Source organism: Silurus meridionalis, chromosome 2 (genome assembly GCF_014805685.1).
Source record: "Silurus meridionalis isolate SWU-2019-XX chromosome 2, ASM1480568v1, whole genome shotgun sequence".
Lineage (NCBI taxonomy): Eukaryota > Metazoa > Chordata > Actinopteri > Siluriformes > Siluridae > Silurus > Silurus meridionalis.
Window position 1 is genome coordinate 17,876,561 of NC_060885.1, and position 12,208 is coordinate 17,888,768.

Below are 12,208 nucleotides of genomic sequence, written 5' to 3' on the forward strand. Positions count from 1 at the left end.
TCGCATCCACTGCTGGTGTAATGAGCCATGACTTACACCTTTTATAAGGAATGGATAAAAGACTTGAAAACAGAGCAAGGAACAAAGTCATACTGGAACCTCATTACTGATGATTCTGCTCTCAATTTTTCATTTGGGGTGGGCTTGACATCCATCTCAACACCCTCAATTCACACAGCTGTGTTCCCTTTATCTCTGGTGACAGTCAAGGTTTAACTGATCCCTTGACTCTTTCCATCATACTCATTTTACTCATACAAGCAGTGCCATATAAGTTAAAGAATGTCATAGAGATTAATTTGTATACTGTATACTGTTTATTGCTATACTTCTTATTCGCTTTAGATGATAATATGCACATCTCCATGCAATACTCAACTCCTTATTATATAAAATGCTAAATGGTACATTAGAGCTTTTGCTTACTAATAAGTGATATTGAATCTTGAAGCTGCAAAGAGATTTAAACTTGAATCATCAGGATGGTAAACATTATATTTTACTCAGATAATGACACCACATTCTGCTTTGCCTTTAATGAACTAATAGATTATTTGGCTCTACAGGTCCATACCCAGTTTAATAATAATAGACTTTATAACATCCAAGTTGTTTTTGTGCATGCAATAAACCACCTTTTATATTAGAACCTGCTGCTTGCGCTGCTTATTCTTTAGTCGTCTTACTTCTGGTAAAGCTGCAGTATTTTGTGGTCTTCCACTGCAGTAAGGTTTACAACAATTTTGATAACAAGCATGGATCAGCCATTTTTCAGCCATGCTGCTGCTTGCAAGGTGAACCAGGCATCCATAGTGTGGAAATAGTCTTTATCAAGTTCATCAATATTTTAATCTTTATTACTTTCTAATGTATTGCCTTTTACACTTTAATTTTTTTTTTCACTTGTTCTTTATATTATAATTTTTAGGTCTTATCCAATAATTATCGTTGTCTTCATTTTCAAAATTAATCATCTCCTGTTGTCTTGCAATAAATTAGGGAATTGTTTTTTCTTTTTTGAAATCAGTGTGCTTCTATTCTTGGTTTGCCTTAGATTTCTGTTTCTATCTGCCTCAATACATCAAAACTTGAATGCCTTTCTTCTCACCAGTGTTGTAAATAACAGTGATTAGACTCAATATATGCTTCTAATCAGCTCAAATCATAAAATCGTCTTCGCCCTCCACACCAACAAGGCATACCTGGCTGTGAACTACTGTTTACTGAATGTTCCAGAATATTTAGACTGTTGTGAGTGAAATTCCCAGGAGCTTCTGACACATGATTGGCTGATACTTGCATCTGTGACAGGGGTTACAGATGTCCCTATGTTTAAAATGTTTAAATCGCTGGTGAGTGTTTATAGATAAGATACAATCTATAAACTTCAATTATACTTGTATGTTAACTGTTTGTTTAAAGAGTGTGATTAATAATGATCAAATGAATCCTAATAAACAGTATTTGGCATTGCTTTAAAGTGGTACTGCATGATAATATTTCAAATTTTTTTAAGTACTAAAACGTAATGACTGTCCGGTCGTTTGACTTCGACATTTTATATTTGTTGATGTCATTATACTCAAATTAAGAGGAGTAAGAGGATTCTGTGATTTATCTGTTAGGGTGCCAGATTTCCTTTGCTAGGTGTTGCTTATATTCTTGTAACCACCGTTAGTGGCCACCAGAGGGCATTCCACTGGTCGTTTCTAAAAAGCCCCTTTGACCTACAGTATATGCTCCATAAACTTTAAATATTGTAACGCTCAGCTCCCATCTGATGATGTCATCTAAGTATCTTAATTTAACAACTTGCATAGGGACAGAGTAGCTCATAGAGGTGATAAATGTATCATACAAGGCTGCTCTTGCTCTCACTGCTCTGTGGAAGGATGGAAATTTGCCATTTGTCTGGAGAGAGGGTGTGGCCATCTGGCCTGCCATATGACAGGAAAAGAATGTCACGTTTTCCACTCTGTGTCACTGAGATTGTTTTACACTTTAGTGACACATTCAGCATGAATAGTAAAAAAGTAAGTGTATATAACACTAGTATGTAGTCAAGTCAAAAAGATGACTGCTAAAATTAAGACGTGAAATCGGATTAAATTAGGAAATATCCCATTTTTTTGTTTGACTATTTTGAAACTTTTATAGAAAAAGGAATGTGTATACAAAAGAAAAATTAAAATTATTCCGTATTTTCCTCTTACAATGTAGTTCTTCCAAAGAGAAATAATACTCAGCATTACAAAATACCCGCTCTTGTTCCAGCACATCCTAAAGAAGCAATGGCTTCATAATCTGGACTGAGCATGGATTGCACTGGCTGTTGGAACCACTTTATGAGCCAAATGACAGCTCATAATATGAAATGTTTGGCCAGATACTCGTGACAAACTTCCAGCGACAAAGCCGCTTGTGGTTAGGACACACTGTGATCAAACACGTTGCACACTTCTTTAGCTGATTTGTTGGATTTGATCAAGCACTAATGTAATCCCTACAAAAGTGTATAAGTAGTTTTTCAGCACTTTGCTTGCACTACATATTTCAATGTTTCCCTGCTCTAATTGTTAACTATTAATCGGATGAGTTCAGTTGAGTATGCTGGGAACTATGCCTATACAGGAGCATATATATATAGAGGTAAAAAAAAAAGTCATAATGATTATGTATGAAGTTCTGTCCCCTTTAAGATATCACACACATAAATACTTGTTTGTTTTGTTTGTTTTTAGGTATATTTCATCACTATATTTATCCATGTACAATGGTTCAGAAAGATCTTCAAACAAAGTAAGGTTCACTCTTGTTTTTGCTTCATACTGGAACAACATAATTAGTATGCTGCCTCAAATATAATGAAAAATACTGAAGTAATCATATTCTGTTAATCAGAAACAGCAGTGTTTCCAGCAGTGTGCTGCAAACTACCAGAGTAAAACACAGGAACATCCCAGGATCACAAGAGGACATAGTGTCTAAAGATTCCTGTGGGCTGAATAGCACTGTCCCACGTCTTCACCTCACCGCTTGACATACACACTGCCTGTAGCTCTCGCCACACAAGAGGCGTGTCTTTCTTCAATGAGGCTTACAGATGACCCATTTAATCACTAACGTATGGACCTTTAAACACTCGCAAGCTACTTTAATTGGAACACATGGGTTTAATTGGACCGAATGTTATTGTGATATATAAAAAGAATACATAAATGAACAAAATGTAAATTAAATAAACAGAAGTGAAATACAAATTAAATTAAAATTTGGTGTGATCACCCTTTACGTGCAAAACAGCATCTATTCTTCTATGTATGCTTGCACACAGATTTTGCAGGAACTCAGCAGGTAGTTTGTTCCAAACATCTTAGAAAACACCATTAATCCTGATCAAATCACCAACTCAATTAGCATAAATCCAGCCCCAAACTTACAAGGAATCTCCACAATGCATTCCAGTTGCCTGCAGACAGTCATTATTGTACCTCTCTCCAGCAATTTGTCAAAAAATTAACCTCCTGCTAAAGCCAAATATTTTTACAACATTACAACATTTTTTATCTCATTAGTCTAGAGCAAATGCTGCCATTTTTCTGCACCTCAGTTGATATGTTTTCATGCACGGTTGAGTCGCTAGTTTCCATGACAGAGTTATGACATGTTTGGCTGCAGTTCTTCCATAAAGACCACTTCTGAACAGACTTCTCCAGATAGTAGATGGATGTACCTCATTCCTGTTGGTTTCCACCAAATTGCCGTAGGGCACTGCATCGTCCGATGTCAGGAGGAATGTAAGCATGATGTATCCTTCATCTGCTGCACAAAGTTTCCTTAGCAGACCACTGCGTCTATGGTCATCAACATTGGTCATTTTTTTGTGTGTCTACAAAATAGCTTAAACAGTACATTTTAAAACCCCAGCCTGCTTTCAAATATTTGCCTGGACATTGCTGATGCAGTAAAACTGCATTGTGACTTGTTGCTGTTTTCAGTCTTGCTATAGTTTCTTCTACATCCTCACCTATTTATATATAGTATAATATTTGATAATAGAGTTTGTCTGTTCCTCACCCAGATTTAGGCTTCCTAGATGGCTGTTTCTGTTAAAGTTAATTACTGTATTTCAACCTACATATGAAAGTGATGATCATCAGCACCTGCTGGTATTATTGTTTAATCATACAACTGAAACTGATTCTACAAAATTCCTGATTGTACAACCTGTGCAAGTGTAAAATTGAAAGTTAAAGGGTGGTCACACCAAACATTAATTTTATTTACATTTTTGCTTCTGTTCCTTCACTTTGCATTTTGCAAATTTATAAGAATAAACAATATATTTATAAAATATATGTTTATGGTTATAGCATTAATTCACACCTTCCTAAAACTTTTGCACATTATTGTATAGAGTATAGAAGCTAGATTTAACCAGTAGTATTTGGGTTGTATTTGTGAATCACAGATCTTCATTAGTTATTTATACAGCCTTCTATTTTCAGCATGTACATCTCTTCTTATTTTTATGAGTATGAAAAATCCATGAAACCATAGCAACTGTATAAGCTGCATGTTGCAATACCTCACTCTGTAGATATTTACATTGCAGTGTTTTCTTGCAGGGGCATAAAGAGGACACTCTTAACAAAAACATTTTCCACACTCTGCCCTGCCTTAATGGAAATGTAAACCTTTGAGTAAGGGGAGTTAGCCTCTGCCTTTCCTTTCAAGAGGTTCTCCAGGGCCCCGTGAAAGCCTCAATTTATTGGTGCCCTGATTTCATGGAACATAAAGTTGTATGTATATGTATGTGTGTTACAATGTACTTCAGTAGACTAATTGAAAGGAGTTTACAGTGAAGTCAGAGTGTAATGTTTTTTTAATGAGGAGTAAAGTTGTTATGAAGGATTTAAGGGATTAAATACACTGCCTAAACTGTTTTACATGCTGATACTATTCACTCAAATAGATGTTCTGTAGGGGGAACGGAATCTCTGTGACTGTCCTGGACTCAATTAGGAAACTTCTTGGCAAGAACAGACTCCTCCATGTCTGTTAATTATTTGGCAAATACTAAGGCAGTCTGTATAAGGGTAGGTTAAAAATGAACAGGAAGGATATAACTAAATTGATGGAATAGGAGACAAGACCATAATTATGGCAGAGTTTATATATTTTATGAAAACAATCACAGAGGAGGCTGACAGGATACTGAGCCTACTTCCTAAATGCAGCTCAAATTGGGCTGTTTTTTTTACAGTTTAAAATTGTGAGTTTTGCATAATTCAAATTGTTTACATAATTGTAGTGCAAGCTAAATAATCAGGGCTTTATGTTTTGCTTCATCCAAACAGGTACCTATATATTCTATGTATTAAAAATCCAAAACAAAGATAGCTAGCTAATTTTAGCAGTATTGACCTCTAATAATGAATAGATTTCTGCTGTCTATTATTCTATTATATTTGAGTATATTTGGTGTAGCTTTACAAAAACACAAAATTTTGGTAAGCTATTGACATCAGTTCAACAACTAGCTACCTTAATCTATGGAAACCTTGATTTAAAAATAGGTCTGTATCTGCCTCAATGGAACATAATGTTTTCTGATTTCCTTTTCCTTCTTTTATTAACACTGTAGAGGTCTGCAAGGAGGGGCTTTTGGAAGCAGTTTGAATGGAATTAAATAGAGAGACATTAAATAAAATACCTTTTAAACCTGTTATACTGTCATGCTTTGATCAAGCATCGGCTCTCAACGCCCTTACTCGACGGGGGTTGCGGGGCGGTCGGGGTGGCTGGCGTGGTACTCCTCCAGGAGTGCCGGGTCCAGCATGTCCTGTCTGGGGACCCATAATTGTTCCTCAGGTCCATTCCCCTCCCAGTCCACGAGGTATTCCAGGGTGCTACCCCTAAGTTGTGAGTTTAGAACTTCCCGGACGGAGTACACTGATGGCTGGTCCAGCATTTCCGGCGGAGGAGGATCTACGGCGACTTCAGGGTGCTCGGTAGTAGGGGATGTAAAGGGTTTTAGGAGAGACACGTGGAAGGTTGGATGGATGCGGTACCGAGAAGGCAGGTCGAGCTGATATGCCACGTCATTGACCCACCTGATGATCCGGAATGGCCCAAAGAAATGGTGACTGAGTTTCTTAGAGGGTAGCCGGAGCCGCAAATTTTGGGTGGACAGCCAGACCTGATCCCCTGGTTGGTCAGGGGGGGCCTCCAACCTCTGAGAGTCAGCGAACCTCTGGGTGGTTCTGAGGGCACGTCGGAGCTGCGTGTGGGCTGACTCCCACACACACACCCTTTCCCGGAACCAGTAGTCCACCGCGGGAACATTGAAGGGCTCGTCTGTCCAGGGAAACAAAGGTGGCTGGAAGCACAGCACGCACTGGAACGGGTTAGGCCGGTTCCGTCTGTCCGTTGGTCTGAGGGTGATATCCCAAGGACAGATTGAATATGACTCCCAGGACCCGGAAGAACACCTTCACACATGGAATGTGAACTGGGGTCCCCGGTCAGACATAATTTCCTCGGGGAGGCTGAAGTTCTGAAAGACGTGATGGAACAACAGCAGGTCGGTGAAGGCGGGTCGGTACCTGCTAACTGAATACGTCTGCGAATGATCGGTACTCAGGGGGAATCTTCACCTCCAGGGAGTTCGTAGGGCTCTTCATGAGTGTGGCCACTAGTGGAATCAGTTTAGGGCATGAGGGTCTGGCTGGACACTGGGAAATGGAGTGGCCGTGATCACCACAATACAGGCATGCTCCGGCCGTGAGGCGACGCTCTCTCTCTCTCCGACAGCTGATGGGATCCGACCTGCATGGGTTCGGGCTCCGGAGTGGAAGAGATGGAGAGAGGGGGTAGCAGGTTCCATCTCTGGAGACTGACAAGCCGAATACGTCAGAATACGAATACGAAGTCAGAATACGAATAGGATGTTTATAAGTTTTGGGAAACAAACAAAACAGGTATATTCCGAAACACAGGTAGTCCAGGGATGATCACCAGAATGAACCGTAGATCGGACGTTGAGTGAGTGCGAACGGGAGCCATATAAAGAGAGGGTGTAAATAGGAGACAGGTGAAGGTGATTAGTATGAAGGCGAGGTGCTGCGAGTGTGCTGAGTGCCGAGGGGGGGCGTGGCCGGTGGTTCCCTGACATATACTGTATTTATCTTAACCTTTCAGAATGAATAATCCAAATTTACTACATCTTCCTCAACTTCATGAAACAATACAAAAGAAAAGAGTTTCAACATGCACCTTGAAAAATAACGATGTATTTGGTTACCTGACGGCTTCAAAGAAATTTGAGTTTCCTTTCATCAGATTTGCTAGTACATGATCCTACATCGTAGACCCTGACTGAACGGAAATGTTTTTGCTGGCTCCTCTTGGCTGATGGCAGTAGCTTCACCAAAACATCTGGTTTTCATGGAGCACACCAAGGGACGCAGCAGGGAAAAGAGAATTGAGAGTGCTCTGGTTTGATTATTATATATTAGCAGCGTCCAGTTTTGGTCATGCGCTCAAGGCCAAATGCAAAGGTAAAAATGACCACTGATAACTATTAGTGACCCATTCTACAGTATACTAGCATTTCAGTCATGTCACTATGTTTTAGGCAAATTGTCTGGCTTTAGTCTACAATTCGATTGTAACAAAAGGTGAAAGATTAATTACATCAATTTATAAAAATTAATGCAAGGTACTTCAGGTAAAATTCACATTAGGCAAGAAAGAAACAAGAGACATTTTTATCTCAGTGACATTGACAATGGCAAGGTTGATCGCACCAAACAGGCTGTTGTTTGTTCAAAACTGAAAAAGACCAGCGATAATTTTTGTTTTGTGAACCAGCAGATTCAAATTCCTGTTCTTGACTGATAGGAGTAAAACCCAGAATGGTCTTCTGCATGTATTGATAATAAAGTGGATAGTCAATACATAGATACACTGATGCACTTAGTCCCTTATTTAGTGGTCAATCACAGTGAAGGTATTTTTAAGGCTTGGGCTTCTAGAACTGGTTCAATAATCTTTATTGTTGATGTAATGCATGATAGAAACTGAATGAATTCAGAAGTTGAACATTCAGTCTGCTAATTTACAGAGTCAAACTTATTTAGAGAAATGTATTCATGCAGCAAGACAATGAGCTGAAACACGCTGCTAAAACAGCAAAGGACTTCATCATTGGGAAAAAGTTCAAGTAATGGTAGTGTGATGTTCAATGTCACAACACTATATGACATTTACAATTACAGCATTTAACTAACTCCTAGAGTAACTTACAGAAATGCTTGGAATCCTGATACTGGTTAAATTAATTTATGTTTGGCTCATTTATATTTATAAAGATTTTGTTCATAATTTTTTTTTTTTTTACATTTTTGACAGACTTTCTACTTGGCTGGCCTCTTCAATAAATTCGTCTTAATCATGAACTTAACCGCAAGCCAATATTTCTTAAAACAACTGGACGGCATCTGAATCAAGTCAATAAACAAATATTATTAGCATCTGTTTTTGCTATCATATGTAATACATATATAATATAATTCATCCTAAGCTAGAGCAGTTTTGTAAAAGAGAAATATAATGATTATCATAGACAACTTGGGTTGTTGTACATATGCTAATGATGTATGATATAGTTCCAACATGAAATCCTGATGTGACACCAACTACTCTGATTCCTCTTGATTTTAAGCCTTTGCATGTGACTCTTATCCTACAATAGAATTCCACCTTGCTACTCATCAATGCACCTGCATAGTCTAACATTACATGCTTAATCATGTCATGAATTCTAGGAATGAATACCCCAGCCCTCCTCTCCTACCTTTCATAATTTCATTTCCTGGTTTGCTCCTTAGGGCCTGAGCCCTTTATGCAAACTTTTTTGTAATATCTCTTATGAAAGTGCAACAGAAGTGAAAAGATATTGAACCATTTTGATATTTAATCTTTGTTAAATTTTATTTTTAATATTGTTGTAAATCATTCAGAAGAACTCTACTAAAACTCCTCTACTGTCTGTATGTCTAGGCTTTTGTTTGTTTAATATAGTTTATGATATAAATTTAGACTTTATTTTTCAAATCTAATTGTTGGATCTCAGAATTAAATGCTTACACTTGTATTCAAGTCTTAATCTATATGTGAAAAACATGTTTTCAACTACAGCCAACTGGTGACTGTGAAAATAGCAATGCGACTTTTATAAGATAATGATTTAGCAAGATATGGCATGGCACTGCAATGCACCTCCACACTTATTTTTAAACAAAGAGGAAAGAAACTGATTTGATTGCACATCGCAGCAGCACAACTAAGGATAGATAATAATAAGCCTTATATTCTAACCCAAACCTGTTTTCACAATTATGTCATTCTTTTATAGGATATATTTCCTATGGTATGGAAAAAACATAATATCAAGATGGTACCCTTATCATGTGTACATGTGTTCTGATTGTAAATAGTCCGAAAAGTAATGTTTATATGTACTGTTGTTCCTATTTATTAATACACTTTTTAAGATGATTGATACACCAGAGCCTCCACATTCTCTGCTCTCCATAACTACAGATATTTAGAATCTCAGACAAAATGGGTTCTGTCTTTTTGGTGCAAAACCACCCAGAAGTACAGCCCAAGGATTCTTTTGCAATCACTTCAACCCACAGTCAATTAATCAGAGCAATGATTTGCAGTTGCAATATCTGTAAGAAAAATTGATACCACTAAGATTCGGATCGCTTCCCAAACTAATCCTTATGAAGTGCAGTGCCTCTGGACCAGAATCATCCCAGACACAGTGTTGGAATGACTGCTGTTTTTGGTTTACAGGGTGTCATCCCTTGTCCATTTCATCTTTCCTCTCACTTACCAGATGAGCTAGGCCATGACTGCAACATTTCCTCACACATCTGCCAAGTTGGTCTTTTACAGATGAGAATGGTTTCCTGTACCACAATGTCCTATTTTGATGTATAGTGTAAGTTTTAACCCTGAGACCCTCTTTTTTTATTTTGATTGTTCATTTTTTCCAAAATAAATAGATGGTACTTTAACATGAACTGAATGGCTGGATGTTTTCCACATAAGAGAAAGTATTAGAGTAGAGTAGCATATTTTGTCTCCAAGTGATCCATACGTTCATGAAAAATACAAAACACCATACTGAACTTTTGTTTCCTTGTTTTTGTTTGTCCGTTTGTTCACACAGCGATTCCATGTAATTAATATTTAATGTTTTGCATTTTTAAAACTGTCATTTCCTGGCTGGATCTGTTTTTAAGTCAACAGATAGCCAGAAGATATTTGAGGTAATAGAATGCCCAGAAAACACACGCACACAAACACACGTGCACACACAAACACACGCACACACACTTCATAGACTACATTTTTTTTTTTACTATAGTTATACAGATGTTTGGAGGAAGGTATCTTGGCTCAAACTTAATCAGAATGAAATCCACAGCCAGGTGGAATCATATTGCTGAAATGCAAGATCATAGCACAGATGGCACAGATTAACTTTGGTCATTATCTATAAAATATCCACCCACTGTCCTCCTGTCTTCAGCAACACCCCCTCCCACCCCCACCCCCAACCTCCCAAATGCCTAATTGACACCCAGTCTTGTGGAATTTCATTTGACAGCTACAAACAATTTCATATAATTTTGAAAGAATTTCATATAATTAAAAAATTCTTCAATAATCGCTGTGTGTTCTGCAATCTATTAAAAATAATTCATGCCAGGAGTGCAGTGTTTCTCTGTTGTGTAGAAAGTTTATACATGTAGTTATTAATATTGTTTGTTTTGGGTTTCTTTTCTTTTCTTTTTTTTTCTTTATGACTGCTTTCACTCATGCATATGAAACAAAAAACTTTAAGAAACTGTTTTGTTTATATTATTATCAGAGAACCTATTTCAGAACCAACAGTTGCTGTATTTACCATTATCGTTTTTATTATTAGTATTAGTAGTAGTAGGAGGAGTAGCAGTAAGAGCATACTAATGTTATTGCTGTTAATGTTGTTAATGCATTAATGATTTACCAATTTTGAGGTAATGAGTAGTTTTGTTATTTCTCTTCACACAACTTCTGTGCTAACTAACTCATATTGCCCCTTGGCATTAATTAAGTTATTAGTGAGTTTTAATGTACAATCAATTGTGAAAATGTGTGAAATTTCGATGGGAAAATACTGTTGTAAAATCTGTGTGGACATTGAATTGAAAAAGCCTCAGTGGATATAATACTCACTGTGGTCAAACAATGAATGTCTGAGATTAATATTTTTCAGCCTGTACCCAGACATGAACCAAACCCCCAATCATTGTTTTTTACTTTTCTTTAATGGTGATGTTCTGCCAAGCATTTACTAATGTCTTCTCGAAACACTTTTTTGCCTTGATAAAAGTATTGGTCTGCTTTTGAAATATGCTTTAGATTAGTGTTCATCTGCAGTGTGAAGCATCATCCAATGAGTTTTTAAGCAGTTGGCTGAATCTGAGCAAACAATATAATCCTATTTACTCAGAATCCACTGGAACAATGAAACGGCTAAGCTGCCAACTGTCCAGGTACTTTTGTTCCCCTAAAACATTCAGCATAATAAAAACTGTTATAATTCCTACAACATTTACCCAATTTGAATGGAAATACTCTCAGCTTGATGCTGGATGCCTACAGCTCATATTAATGGATTTTATTTTAAATACTGTGTTTTACAGTTAATAACATTCTCAATGTACAAATATTTATAGACCAGACTGCACATAATTTTCCAGATAATTTCACACATTTATGCTGATTTATTTATGGTTGGTGCTAAAAACATGAAAGTAGGCTTTATGAATTATAAGTAGATTGGATGCTGTATTATTTAACACAATTTTATAGGACATTTATAGGAGATCACCTGCAGCTTATTATTTCTTTGCACAGCAAAACCTCCCAGGGCTCAATTAACATTTGCAGTAAGGTCAGTTATAAATGTTCATTCAGTAGTGTGGGTGTTCATTCAACACACTCATAAAATAAAGTACTACGGGGATTTATGCTCTGCAGCCATGTGTCATTTTTACGAGTAATCCTACAGAGACTGTGTGTGTGTGTGTGTGTGTTACCTTGAGGACCTAAAATATACGCTGTAATTACCTTTTGCTTT